This window comes from Polistes dominula, unplaced genomic scaffold (assembly GCF_049000335.1).
Source record: "Polistes dominula isolate Pdom_NZ unplaced genomic scaffold, Pdom_raw_medaka contig_21, whole genome shotgun sequence".
Lineage (NCBI taxonomy): Eukaryota > Metazoa > Arthropoda > Insecta > Hymenoptera > Vespidae > Polistes > Polistes dominula.
In genome coordinates this window covers 2,585,671-2,600,301 of record NW_028301061.1, presented here as the reverse complement: position 1 = coordinate 2,600,301, position 14,631 = coordinate 2,585,671, and positions in this window count along the sequence as shown.

Sequence of the window (14,631 nt, the reverse complement as noted above, 5' to 3'; positions counted from 1 at the left end):
GAAAGTACCAAAGGGGTGGAAGTGTAGGGGGAAGGGGAAGGGGGAAGTCGATATGAAAGGTCCAGTGCGTGTGCTGATACGAGCATATTTCGTCGTTGAGAGGGTAAAGTCTGCGTGGAAATAAGGATCCAATAACGTTCGACCGAAGTGGACCTTCCATCCTCCCCCCCCCCCGCCCCCACCTCAACCTTCAACTCCTTAACCCCTTAACCACCCCTCTTGGTCCATACTATCCACCACTTTCATCTGAATCCACCCTCTCACCTTTCTACTCTTCTTTTCTACTTTTATTCTTCGTGTTTTTTTTTTTTTTTATTTTCTTTTTTCTTTTTTTCTTTTTGTTGTACAGAAATAAAAAGGGGAAAAAAAGGCAAACTTATACTTGAAGATGAGTAAACCGCTATAATAATCTTTTTCTTTTCTTTTTTTTTCTTTTTCTTCTTCTTCTAACATTGACTAACGGGTGGCCTCGAGATGATAGAATAGAAAAAAAATATCTAGAAGGGTGAAAAAGAGAGTTATGGGAAGAATAAAAAGAAGAAGAAGAAGAAGAAGAAGAAGAAGAAAAGCAGACGAAACCGATTGAAACGTTCGAGACTACTTCTCACTGTATCCAACTCGATAATTAAAGCGGTATAGTGACGAGCCATGTTTCTGTAAAAGCATTCCCCTCCTCCCTTTTTCGCCCGTTACTCCACTTCAACCCCTTTTTTTTTTCTTCGACTTGATGTTATCCATTTGCTAAGAAATCGAAACTTATGTGTAGATGTTTAAAGACAAAATTTTTATACACAAACCTATATTCTATTTTTGAGAAATCGTAATACTGTTGATTTTCTTTTTTTTAATGATAATTTTTATTGTAGGAATATAATTTTATGAAATTAGATATGAAAAAGAAAGTGTGAAATCAAAATCATGGTTTTATGATAATTGAATAATATTATAGGAATGTTCTAATGTTACTGTGATAGATGTGTCTGTAAATGTGAGTGTGTGTGTGTGTGTGTGTATAAAGTATTGATAAATATCAATATTAGTAAAGATAAAGTGATTGATAATTATTACGAAATTACGTAATTAATTATTACGATTAAATGTTAAAATCAGAACGTTGTAATCTTAAATTCTATTAATTAGGTAAATTATTTTCATTATGCACATGCGCTACGTTTGGAAAGTCATATAAACGAATCATTTAATAAAAGTATTGTCATAGAGGACAATGACTCAGTCTGAAAGTAAATTTCGACGAAGACGGTACTCCAATCATATACTTGGTGTTTTAATTAATAATACACATAATTTTCGATAAATTAGCAATAATATAAGCTACATTTAACATTTTATCATTTATTATTTACATCTATTTATATTTAGAATTGTTTTAATTAAAATACATTTGTTTTAACATTATTTTTTAATCAATGAGTACTTTTAGTTGGAAATTTTCATCTAAAATGCTTCAAACTTATATTCAATGTTTTTTAAATTATTATATATAAATAATATATATTTTGTTGGATTAATTAACAATTATTTAAGATACATCGAACATTTTACAATGCATATTATAAATATTTTACATTGAATTATTCGTGTTAAACGATATTTTAGGTTGTATGCATTTAAATCGAATTCTAACATATAAAATATCATTGAAATAATATTATTTTTTTGTTTAATTTTACGTTTAAATTAAAAATTCGATTCTCTTTCGTTGCGTACGAAACTAGAAACGATTGATAATAAAATTGTTGTTATCATTTTTTAAAATCTAAACAAATTCAAGAACCAACATATTAATACAATAATTTTTTCGAAATAATTATACGATATATTAATTATAATTACAATAAATAACTATTTAATCTAATTTAAGTAATAGAAGTATTTTTCTATGTAATAACAGATAAACGTGCTTAGACTTAGATAATATTTTGAAAAAGAAACAAAATCTAACGCACCTTTTAGAGATAAGATAAACGAGAAAGATACCGGTATTGATTTTCTTCTTTTTTTCCTTTTTTTTACCAAAAATTTTCTTCCATTTTCTTTCTCTTACAGGGGTGTGTCAGTGGCACCCCTTCGATATTATCGCGTTCTTCCCTTTCTTTCCCTAACCGATCTTTGGTCGTTAAGTACCTCTAAACGTGATTTTTACAGGGTATACATATATATCTGAAAAGATAAATACGTTGAAGAAAAAAAAAGCAAAAAAAATATGAACATTTATTAACATAACATTTTCAAACAAATATTACATTGCGTTTTACTCTCGGTGTATTTATTTCTACTTAACGATTATTATTATTATTATTATTATGAATATAATGAATTAAATATGAAATATTAAATATATATATGTTCATTACTCTAATTATTTAAAATTATTAATTAATAAATTAATTTTATCACCTTTTTACTCAAACAAATAACTTTCAACATATATATATATATATATATATATATATATATATATATAATATATTAGGTGTACAACTTTACTTCCATTATTTTTAATGTTTAAAATACAACATATTATAAATTATTATATATTATATTATATATAATATATAAAATATAATATTATAATATATATTTAAAACAAAATTATATATATTTAATTAATAATATTATATTAAATATATTTAATGTTGCACTATCTGTTTTTGCCTTTATTATATATTTAATTTATATTTTACTGTAATATTTAATAATTTATATTTAATACAGTACACACCAAACTCAAAACACAATTCAATTTTAATTTAAATATTCTCATCTATCAAAAAATAACAACAACAACAACAAAGTAAAAAATAAAAATGAAAATGAGTTAAAACGTTGCTTTGGGTTGTACTTTTGGATGTTAAAAGATGTACGTGGGTGTATAACTGTTAAGAAAGAATGAGATAGAAAAAGAGGGACTGAGAATAGTTGGGAGGGACGGGGGAAAGATTTGAAAAAGACGGAATGTTCGTAAAAGCCTCTTAAAGCCGTCGTTGGCAAGCAAAACCGAGGGTATTTATCGTCGATATCGAGTAGAACCTTCGAAAAGGAATGGATGGTCGCCTGCAGGGAAGAAAGCAAGGAACAAGACGATCAACGATATCGTCCTTCTATCCCTTACCCCTCCTACACTCCCTCTAAGAAACCCTCAAACCCCTCTCTACTCCACTTTCTCATCTTCTTTCCATTTCTTTCTATTTTCCATCTCGTGTTCGTTCTTCTTTGCTTAAAACGATCCCGTTCTTCCGTTAAAACGACTACCATCTTTTCCAGTCTTTTGGCAGTTTCTTCTTTTTCACATGTCCTTTCTTATTTTGCCTTTTTTTTTCTTTTTCTTCATCATCATCATCATCATCATTTTTTTTCTTCTTTTTCTTTTTTTTTTTCCTTTAGAACGAAGATCAATGATACTTCAATGCGAATTTCTGACCATCATCCGCTAGTTCGATGTCCATTTTTTATTTTTCATTTTCTTTCTTTTTTCCATTCATTCATTTATTCATTCATTTTGTATGTATTTTTCTTGTTACAAGAAGAATTTCAACGTTGATCGAACGTTGAAATATCGTCGGTCATTTTTTATTCAATCAAGCCCTAACTGTGAAACAACCTTGAAAGTTTAACTCTTGTCGTTGAGAATACTTTTTTAAGGTTATTATTTAATGAACTATTTGTCTATTGTTTTGTTTCACTGTTTACTATATTTTTAATTTATATTTTATTGTGATCAATTATTCATGTTAATTTTGTAATCAATTATTCACATGTTATTTTTTTATTTCTATTATTATATTTAATATATGGTACTATAAATTTATTTAATAACACATTATTTTTTTAATATATTAACACTCTCTTATGTATTTTATATTTTAAATTATATTTATTCTATATTATATAATATATTTTTTAAATTATATTTTATTTTAGAATAAACATCATATATATGTTTTATTTAATGTTATAACTTTATAATATCAAATATTACGTGTTATTTGATAAATAAGCCAATCTTCAATGAAAGCGAGGTTAATTTAGCCCTTTTATAGAATCCCTTAATAAACTCAATTCATATTTAAATTTAAATTCAAATTCAAAATCCTCTCTTCTTCTTTTCTTTTTTTTTTTTTTTCAATGATAGATTCAAGTGGACAGAAAGCACCGGAAATACCAAACTGTCTCGAATTCTTAAAATACATTTTCATTATGGTCCCACAAAAATTTGAAAAAATTCCAATTGTTTTTTTTAATAAATTATTTCTTTTTTTATTAATACTTTTTGTTATTTATACGTAACTAGAAACTTTCTATTTTACTAACTTCAGTTTAAGAGTTCCGAAATTTACAGAACCCCCTAACCCCACACCCAACTTGACTTTGACTTCAATCGATTTCGTCAGTTTTGTCTTTTTTCGATACATCGAAAGATAATCGTTCCTTAAAACGATAACTGTACCTTCATCCCTCCACCCTCACCTCATCTTATAAACTTCATTCCTTTTAGGTATTTAAATATCTTCCTTTGGAAATCTATTTAAATAGTACGATCGTTATCGTCAACGTTCAAAGTCTATTTTTCTTTCAGTCACTTTCAGTCAAACGTCGAACTCCGATTTATCCTAGTCGTATTTTCTTTCACGTTCCTTCATTTTCTTTTCTTTTTTTTAAAAAAAAAAAAAAAAAAAAAGAAAAAAGAAAAAGAATCTTAAAAGATCCGAGAATGATTGATTATTTTGCTTTACTTTTTTTTTTTGTCGAAGTATAATTAAATAAATGAACGGAAGATTTTTTCGTACAAACTTTAACGTTTTTTTACGTTTAAATTTTGAGCGAAAAAATTCAGTCGTTAGAAATTCGAAAATTATTAAATAAAACTTAATTCAAATAATTAATTTGCAAATAGAATTATTGTACTATCATTCAATATAATAGAAATATTAATTTATTAAAAAAAATGAAAAAATCAAATAAAAAATCCAACAGAGGACCGAGGAAATCATCTCTTCCTTTTTTTTCTTCTTTTTTATTGGACGTAAAAAAATAAAAAAGTATAGAAAAAGAAAAATGTCATCCTTGAGAAGACGATAAAAGTTCGTCTGTTCATCCTTTTTATATAAAAAAAAAAAAAAAAAATCATCAAACAATATCAAATCATTTCTTTCGTCGAAAAAAAAAGATGTTCTTTAATTGATTACAAAAAAAAAAAAAATTCCAGATAAAAGAAAAAAAAAAGATAAATCATTTCTTCCGTGTTATTTTTTTCTTCTTTTATTCGAAACGTAATAAAACGAAAAAAAAAAAATCACATCCCCCTCCCACCACCCTCGAGAAGAGAACAAAATTCTTTTTTCTTGTCGACATTGAAAAAAAGAAAAAAAAAGAAAAAGAAAGAAACTATTACACTTTACCAATGATCACACGTTTTACACGATCCCAAAGTATGTTAACAAAAGATATTTGACGACCTTCCACCTTGAATAGAAGGGAAAGCAACAGCTTTTTTTTTTTTTTCTTCTTTTCGAACTAAACTACTACCCCTTTCCTACGTTAACTGAACGTACGACATTAGCCAATAAGAGAGGAAGGTAAGACGAGAAGCACGCGCTAGGAACAACCTTCAACATCCCTTATGTTTCCTTTCCCATCCCCATCCCCATCCCTTGTCCTTTTTTCCTTCCAACCATTTTTTTTCTATTTTCTTTTTTTTTTTCTTCTTCTTCTTTTTCATTCACCTCTGGTGAAACCGGGCTCGCGCGCTGACAAATGCCACGTAATAGGGCTGATTGTTCGTCGTAGGGCCAATTTGAGTGGCAGCCCAGTAATTTCGATGAACGTAAAGAAAAAAGAAAAAGAAAAAAAAAAGGACCGACCGGAAAAAGGCGATGCACCTCTTCCTTTTTTATTTTCTATCCCTTTCTCTCTCTCTCATTCACAACCCTTTTCTTTATCCTGCATCATAATGACGAACCCTGCATCATTTATTTCTCTCTTTCTAACTAACGCACAGTTGCATACATGTGTACAAATATGTACGTGTGCACATACGACACACGTAAAACTCGTGTATGCTTTTTCCTTTTTTTTTTTTTTTAGTTCACCATTCTGAAGGACCCCCAGATACCGGTGTGGCACCCTATGCACCGTATGTTGTCCTACGAGATTTTATAATAGGGTTGTACTCATTGGAACCGATTTTTGTTCATTTTTTTCTCCCTTTTTGTCAAAGAGAAACTTTTAAACAAGTTTATCTTTTATTTGTAAGATGTTTTCAAATAGTTCGTATGTGTTATAATTATTATTTTTAATAGAGGTATACATTTTTGGGGATATCCGTATTTACAGTTTTTACATTTGATTATGCAAATTATAATTATAATAATTTCATTAACCAGATAGTGGACAAAGCTTGCTTCTGAATTCTTTTCATTTTTTATACTTGACAACTGTATGAAAAACAAAATGAATTAATTCTAATTACTCTATTATAAAATAAACCCCACGTGTATGTGTATCCACACTTGAATTTATTCTACTCCTACAACAAGTATAAGAATCAAAAAAAAACCCTCAACAAAAATTTATTCTCTATCAATTTCAAACCAAACAAAAAATCATCATAAAAAAATTGATAACCCCTGTACGATCAAAATTGCTTTTTTTTTAAGTACTTAAATGGTTAAACAATAATATTCATCTTTACGAACCTATTCTACCAAGCCAATTATTAATAAATATATTATAACAAAGCAATTTAGAAAACGGTCCCACGCGTCTTGCCACTCCCAATGATAATTTGAAGTCTCTTTTTCGCGTAGCCAATTCTCATTCCTTCTCTCTCACACAAACTATCTGTCTCTCTTACTCTCTTGGTACACTTCTCCACTTTACCAGGTCATGTAGTATTAGATAATCACTGGGTGAACAGCAGGGACGACTTGAAAGGTCCCGACATCCATCATTCCAGAGTGTGTTCCTGTTTATATATATACATGTATGTGTATATGTATGAGAGAGAGAGAGAGAGAGAGAGAGAGAGAGAGAGAGAGAGAGAAAGATGGTTGTTGCAGTAGTACTCCCTCTTTGGAACCCTGACTCGACCTGTGACTTCCCTTTCCAATCTACTATCTCACTCACACTAACATTGATGCATACACGCTTTGGATGCCCCTGTGTACACGCTAGGGTAAACACAATGTCAACGAGCACATTAATGTTGTACTCCTCCTCCTCCTTCTCCTCCCCCCGCCCACCTTCCAACCTAGTTGCTGCTCCATGTTCTTTCATGCTAACCGATCGAACCAACCAACGAACGAACCTACGAATGGTCGTCTCTACGTTCAACCATAGTATAGAAAACTCTTCTACCACTATTTGATTTTGTCGAATCGGTTGGGAGTACTACTACTACGACTACTACTATTACTATTACTACTACTAGTACTAGTGGTCATCCTGTTACCTACCACCAATCGTTTACCGATCAATAAAATCGTTCACCTACGTTTTTCCATCTACTTTTTTCCCGTGTACTTAGACGGAAAGAAGTGCAATTGAAAGGGAATGACATTTTCTATGTTTAGTATATGTTATTAAAACTTTTCTTTTTTCTTTTTTTTAACATTTTTTTGTTTAGTAAGAAATTAAATGATTATTTGTTTTAAATAGTAAGGGGTTTTTGATGTAATGAATGTTATGTTTAATGTTGGAATGTTGTATAATTTTAATACCAAAACTATGCAATAGTTTTAAGTTTTACTATATTGTTAAATGTATTTTTTTATTTATTTATGAATAATTGAATTACTTAAAAAAAATATTAGATGTTATTGTTAACGTTTGTATAATATATTTGATAATATGGTACAACTTTAATATTAAAACTATGCAACAGTTTTTGTATTACATTTTAAATTCCACTAATTATTGAATATATATTTTTAAAATTTATTCAAAATCAAATTTTTGTGATAAAAATTAATCTATTATTTAATTTCAATATCAAAACTTTAATAAAATAGTAGCAATGAAACATATATTGTATTTATAATTCATAAAAAGAAAAAAAAGGGTAGAAAAAATGAAAGAAAAGAAGAAAGGAAAAAGTCAAACTTTACTAAACGTCTGAGTTTAGGTTTACACGCAATATGGTGCACCATTTCCAGGTGTTGCCCCGGAAAATCATTCTTCTTTCATTCCCAACTTCATCTTAATACTCTAAAGCACCACGTGCCTCACGTGCCAAATTTTCCAATGAGAAACGACGAATCGTCTCATCACGTTTACCTAACTCTTCGTACGTGTTCGTACATCACTAAAGATTACCGAAAAAATCATATTTCCATCGAATCCTCAAACAACAGCTGGTCACCGTCTTTTGACGCAACGAAGAAAAAAAAATAAAAAAAATACTCTCCTTCTTACACACACACACACACACAGTCTCTGACAATCAGTTTCTTTCAATCTTTTTAAATTATATCGATTTAGTTCACATAAACACACACACACACATACACAAAACCCAAGGACGAATCTTTTGTATATGAACGAAAAAAAAAACAAAATGATACAATTGTCTTATCTAATTTTTTATTAATTTTCGATAACTAATTTGGTGAATTAAAAGAAAAATCACTGAGAATGAAAAATTATAAATTATTTTACACAGAAAGTATGATTTAAAAAATAAAAAAATACTTAACACGCACACGTACGTGTACGGTGGTGTCCTTGAAAAGATAAAATCAAGAAGACGAAGAAGAAGAAGAAGAAGAAAAAATAAAAACATAAAAAGCGATATAAATAATTATCGTTTTCCGATATTCATGAAAATTCAGTAGCGGTTAGTTTCAAGAAGAGCGCTTGAATAGTAGGGGGGTTGGATGAGGATAGGGGGAGTGTATCTCTGAAGAGTCATAAAATGTTAATTTCTACTTTCCTCGTCCAATCGAGGGAAGAAGATAAAAAAAGAAAAGAAAGAAGTGGAGAGTAGAGACATCGGGGTAGAAAAGAAAGAAGGAGGAGGTTATAATAGTAGTATGAAAATGAAAAAAGGGAAAAGGACGTAGACATAGGTCCGTAGGTCCAAAAAGGGATTGGGAATTGGGCGGGGTGGAGGAGGGGGGGGGGGTTCTACACGCGTACGCATATAAATACGTTTGGAACGTGGGCGAGTTCGAGCATTAGCATAATTCAGTCTCTCGACCGCAGTCCAAATTTCTTCCTTCCGTAACAGAGAAAGATAGAAAAGAAAAAAAAAAGAGAGAGAGAGAGAGAGCGAAACTATCTCGAATGTCAGATGGCGAGCAGTAAAATAAGAGGATCCTAAGTAGAAAAGGACAAACAGCATCTTCTTCATCATCTTCTTCTTCTGTTCAAGGACTCCCGTAGGGCCGAAAAACGTGGACGAGTTTCTCCTTCGTAAGATTAGCATCGGCGACCGTAAACGCCAAAAAATAATCGTCGGTTTTACAATAACCTTCCTCTTCTTCTCTTCCCCCCACCTTCTTTCCAACTCCCACTCCCACTTCGAATTGTCTACCAATCTTCTCGAGCTACGTAACCCCCCACTCCCAAGCACTCCCCCACTACCACCTAACGACTTCTTCCACAAGCCAGTGTATTGTCGTGGAACGAAAATTTATTCGAATCCTTTGTTCTGTAGCACCCGTTAGTTATCATTAGTACGTTGTGTAAGGCCTGAAGCACTTGTCCAGGTAGATCCAGATACCTGTTGTTCTATCCTTCTCTCTCTCTCTCTCTCTCTCTCTCGCTTTATTTTCATGCTTTCTTTTTCTTATTCTTGTTTGTTTTTTTTTATTAGTTTCACATCGTTTATCCACCTACCAGTGTCGTAAAAAAAAGCCAATATCGAAAAGGGCATAATTCAACGATAGTCTACGGGGTTTTGAATTGTCGTAAATTATTCTTTTAATGGTGTTTCGATTCTTTCGGCAATCAATGATTTAATCGTGATACGGTTGTTCGATGGGTTCGGATTAGAAGTTAAAATATCGTTTAGTTAGTCAGGGTACTCCTTGAAAGATTTAAAAGGATATAATTAGTTCGAGATTTTTTAGCGCTGATTTTATTTTGGGTTCTTTTTTTTGGAGTGGGTGGGTGTTTTCAAAACTGTCAAGTTAGAAGCGTGAGAAAGATTGAACGAGATACTTCAGGAAGGGTTTTTTTGCATTCCTTTTTCGATATTGAATTTTATGAAATTGAGAGAGTGTTAAGTGACCGGCTAACATGATCGTTTTTCATCATAAGCGTATGACGCGTAAATATACGCAACCCTTACGTCAAATCTTGATTTTTAAGTTTTCGTAGGTATTTTCTTTTTCCTTTTTATTTTTTTTTAGAAAATTTTAATATTGGAACATTTACAATTCTATTAGGATAATTACAATTAAATAATAATATTTTATTTGAAACACACGTATTGTATAATATGAAATACAAATTAGGGTTAGAAAATTAATCCTATACTAAAACTATTTTATTAATTATCACAATTTTTAAATCACATTGTAATTAAGAAAATTAGTTAAAAAGTTTTGTATTTCATTATTTTGTAAAAATTTTACGTCAAAAAATAGAAATAAATTAATTTACAAAATACTTAAAATCATTCGTGTATATAAAAATCACACGTTGACATTTTGTTTTACAAAATTCTCAAGTTTGATTTTTTTTCTTTTTTTTTTATTGTATTGGCGCCACAAAGATGTTGCTTATCTTAATCCAAGTCCCATAATAGATTCCCATTTGAGAAAAAACAACATATATGTTCCGTCTACCACTTAAAAGCAAATTTGGGTTTCTTTTATTTTTAAGGAAATAAAAGGAATGAGCCAAGGATTAATTATCGGCTTATTTTAATCTCAACTAAAAAAGAAAAATAAAACCCCAAACACAAGCGAAAATCTTTATGTCAAAGGATCCGAAAGTTTCTTAGAAAGAAACCTTACCTGACGGATGTATTAAAATTCTTTTCTTTTTCTTTTTTTTTCCTTCTTTATCCTTCCTTGTATTCCGATGAAACATCATGATGGATTTCGTAAAGAAAATAAAATGATCTCGTTTCTCGTAAGATTTTGAGCGAAAGGGAATTGGACAATCCTTGCACCTTCGAGGAACTACTCATGTAGGTGTTTTGAATAGAAGGTTTCCAACAAAAAGGTTTCCAAACACATTGGCGAAAGAACCGATGAAAGAGAAAGAAAAGAAAAATGAAGAAGGTAAATATTTTAAACGATAAAAATCAAATGAATTTATTTCTAAAGAAAAAAAAAATAATAAAGAAAGTCATATATTTTTCAACAAGTTTGAATAACTTTGATGGCAACTTCGAAAGAAAAAATATTACTTTCATTTAAAAAAAAAATAATTTAACATTTGTTGTTACAAAATATTTTCAAATAAAATTACACATATTATATATATATATATATATATATATATATATATATATATATATATATATATATTTTTTTATTTATATTATTATATTATTTTATTTATATTATTATTATATTTATTTATATTATATTCATATTATTATATATATATTAAATATATTATATATATTTATTTATTTCATTGTATAATAAATATAAATAAATTCTCGTTCGCGTGGACGAAGAAAATTCGTTTGGTGGAAAATTCGAACGAAAAATTCTATCATCCGGTTGATTCTTAAACGATTACTACTACCCTTACTATCAAACTTCCCTAACCCTTCCTCTTACCACCCTAACATTTGGAACCCACAATTTTCAATCATCGTTTATCCGATCGTACCTTTTTTCTACTTTTTTTTTTTTGCTCAAAACTTTTCCCTCCTAGCAATATTTTTCTCTTTTCTATAAATACATTCGAAATGGAAAAGGTAAGAAAAAGAATAATAAAAAAAACTTAACAGGATATCAAAGAACCAAAAAGACCATAAGTACGATAAGGGAAGAAATTGAAAAGGGACAACGACGACTCAAAAAAAAAAAAAAATCTGTCACACGGATAAAGAATAAGAAAAGGGTTTTTTGAAGTTTAAAGGGGGTAGGGAAGAAAAAAAAAGGTGGAAAGGATTACACGTATGTGTATATATATGTATCTACTTACATAAAATAACTGTACATAATTCAATGTATGTGTACATGTGTATTAGTATCAAAAAATAATTCGTGCATAAAGACGATCTCGTAAGGTCAACCTTTAAACTTTTTTTAACACAATACCAAATAAAAGAACGAAAGATAAAACGTAAGAAAAAAAGAGAAAGAGAGAGAGAGAGAGAGAAGAAAAATGTTAGATAAATAAGACAGAGATAGAAAATGATGGTAGAAAGAGTTGGTACAAAAGTATTTCTCACGTAAGGTTCTTCGTACGAAGGGTTGGTAGGAACGCCATTCGGGAATCCCAAATTCGATTTTCGCTTCGATATACTTCCTGAATGGATACTCGCCCTTAGAAAAAAAAAAGTAAGATAGTAAAAAAAAGTGAATGAGAGTGAGAGAGAGAGAGAAAGAGAGAGAGAGAGATAGTAAAAGTAGAAGTAGAAGTAGAAGAAGAAGAAGAAGGTTCTACGTTATAGGAAGAAGTTTTTCATCTGAGATTGGAAAACGTCTGGGATTACGTAAAAAAAGGGCTAAGTCGGATTGCGTATCGGCCAGATGGCAAACGGTCTGCAGCGCCCCCATAAAGCCAAACTCGCCAACCCCTTTTCTATCTTCCTCTCTTTCTTTCTTTATTTTTTTTTCTTTCTTCTTCTCTCTTTCTTTCTTTCATTCGTTCTATCTTTATTTCGTATATATATATGTACACTTCTATCATTTTATTTTTCTCTCTTTCACTATTTCTTTAATATGTGTGTACTATACACACCACACCATAAGAGAAACATTTTAGGGCATTACGACGCATATACGAGAAGTATAGAAAAGAATTTTTCTTCTAAGTATTGGTAACTGGTTAGCTCGTATATCAGTGATATGGAATAAGATAGAACTACATACACATATACTAACATACATAGTGGATTAATGTAACACGGGTTGTATTTCGAAAAGGGTGGAGTTGTCCTTTCATCTTCCACGGTCAATGCTTCCTACCTTTTTTTTATAACTATATATATATATATATATATATATATATATATATATATATATATATATATACATATTATAACTTCCTTTCACTTTAATTCTACTTTCTTATCTTGATATTAAAGTACGTTAGAACTTTTAACGAAATAAACAAAATAATATATTAAATTGGTTAACAAAAAGTTCGTTCGTTTATATTTGTTAAATATTTAATTAATTCATTCATGTGGATAAGTATTGACCAAGGTTGAATTATTATTAACAGAATTATGGGATTTTGAAAAGTAACTATAAAATACAACGATAAACTTTGATTCAATATTTGATTGACAATTGATTTAATTTAATACATTTAATGAATATTAAATTAATATTTGTAATAATATATTATATTTAATGTTATACATAATTGATATTGCCAAATTTCCGACTCTAAATATAGTACGTGTGTATATATTTAAAAAAAATTATTAATAATAACCAACCTTTCAATACTTTACTAAGTTCCTTCAATCAAATCTTGTCTAAGATAGAAGATAATTACGTTACAATCTGCTATATAATTTATCTAATACCGTAATACTTATTATCTTTTATAAGAAGTTTCGATAAAAAAAAGGGGGATGCGCTTAGAATCTTCCTTTTTTCTCTTCTTATCGAGTCCCTTATTTTATTCTTAGCCCTTTGGTAAGGTAATATCGATCGCAAGTCATCGATATCCGATTTGTACGCATCATCCTTTCCTTCTTTATTTCGTGTTTGTCTTTTATTTTTCTTTTTTCTTCTTTTACCTTCCAACTGTTATATTTACTGGCGATGCACTTTTAAAGGTGAAAGAAAAAGATTTTCATACGGCGAGGAACAGGTTCATCGTGACGATGCAAAATGCACTTAAATGCGGCATACGGTGTAATACCTTTTCAAGTTTGCTTCCCGTAAACCAGATGTCCGATTTTACCCTGTCTCATACGATTTTTATTCTGTGTATCATCTTCTTTCAAACATTTAACACTTTCACAACCACCGGTCTTTAAATGATTATTATTAAATTCTACTTCGTATAGAAATTCTTTTCTTTTTTTCTTTTCAAATTTCAAACGCCATACTACAGTGTCTTATTAATTTAATAAATGTATGTGTCAGTTAATATGAGAATATAATATGTCCATAATAATTTATTTTAAATTATAAAATATATTAATTCTTGCATATATTTATAAAAATATTTATTGCAATATGAAAATTATTAAAATCAAAAAGTTAATTCACATATTAATTTTTTAAAATTTTAAATCAGCTACTACAGTGTCCTATTAATTAAACAAACCTGTTTACTAATACAAGAACATTATCGTATAATTCGTATAATAATTTAATATAAAATTAAAACAAAATTAATTATTACGAATATTGATGGAAACAAACAAAAAAGTGAGATAAATAATATAAAATACCGGTATAATAATAATTTCAATTATACAATACCTTAAACATATGGGGTTGGTGGTGGGGATCA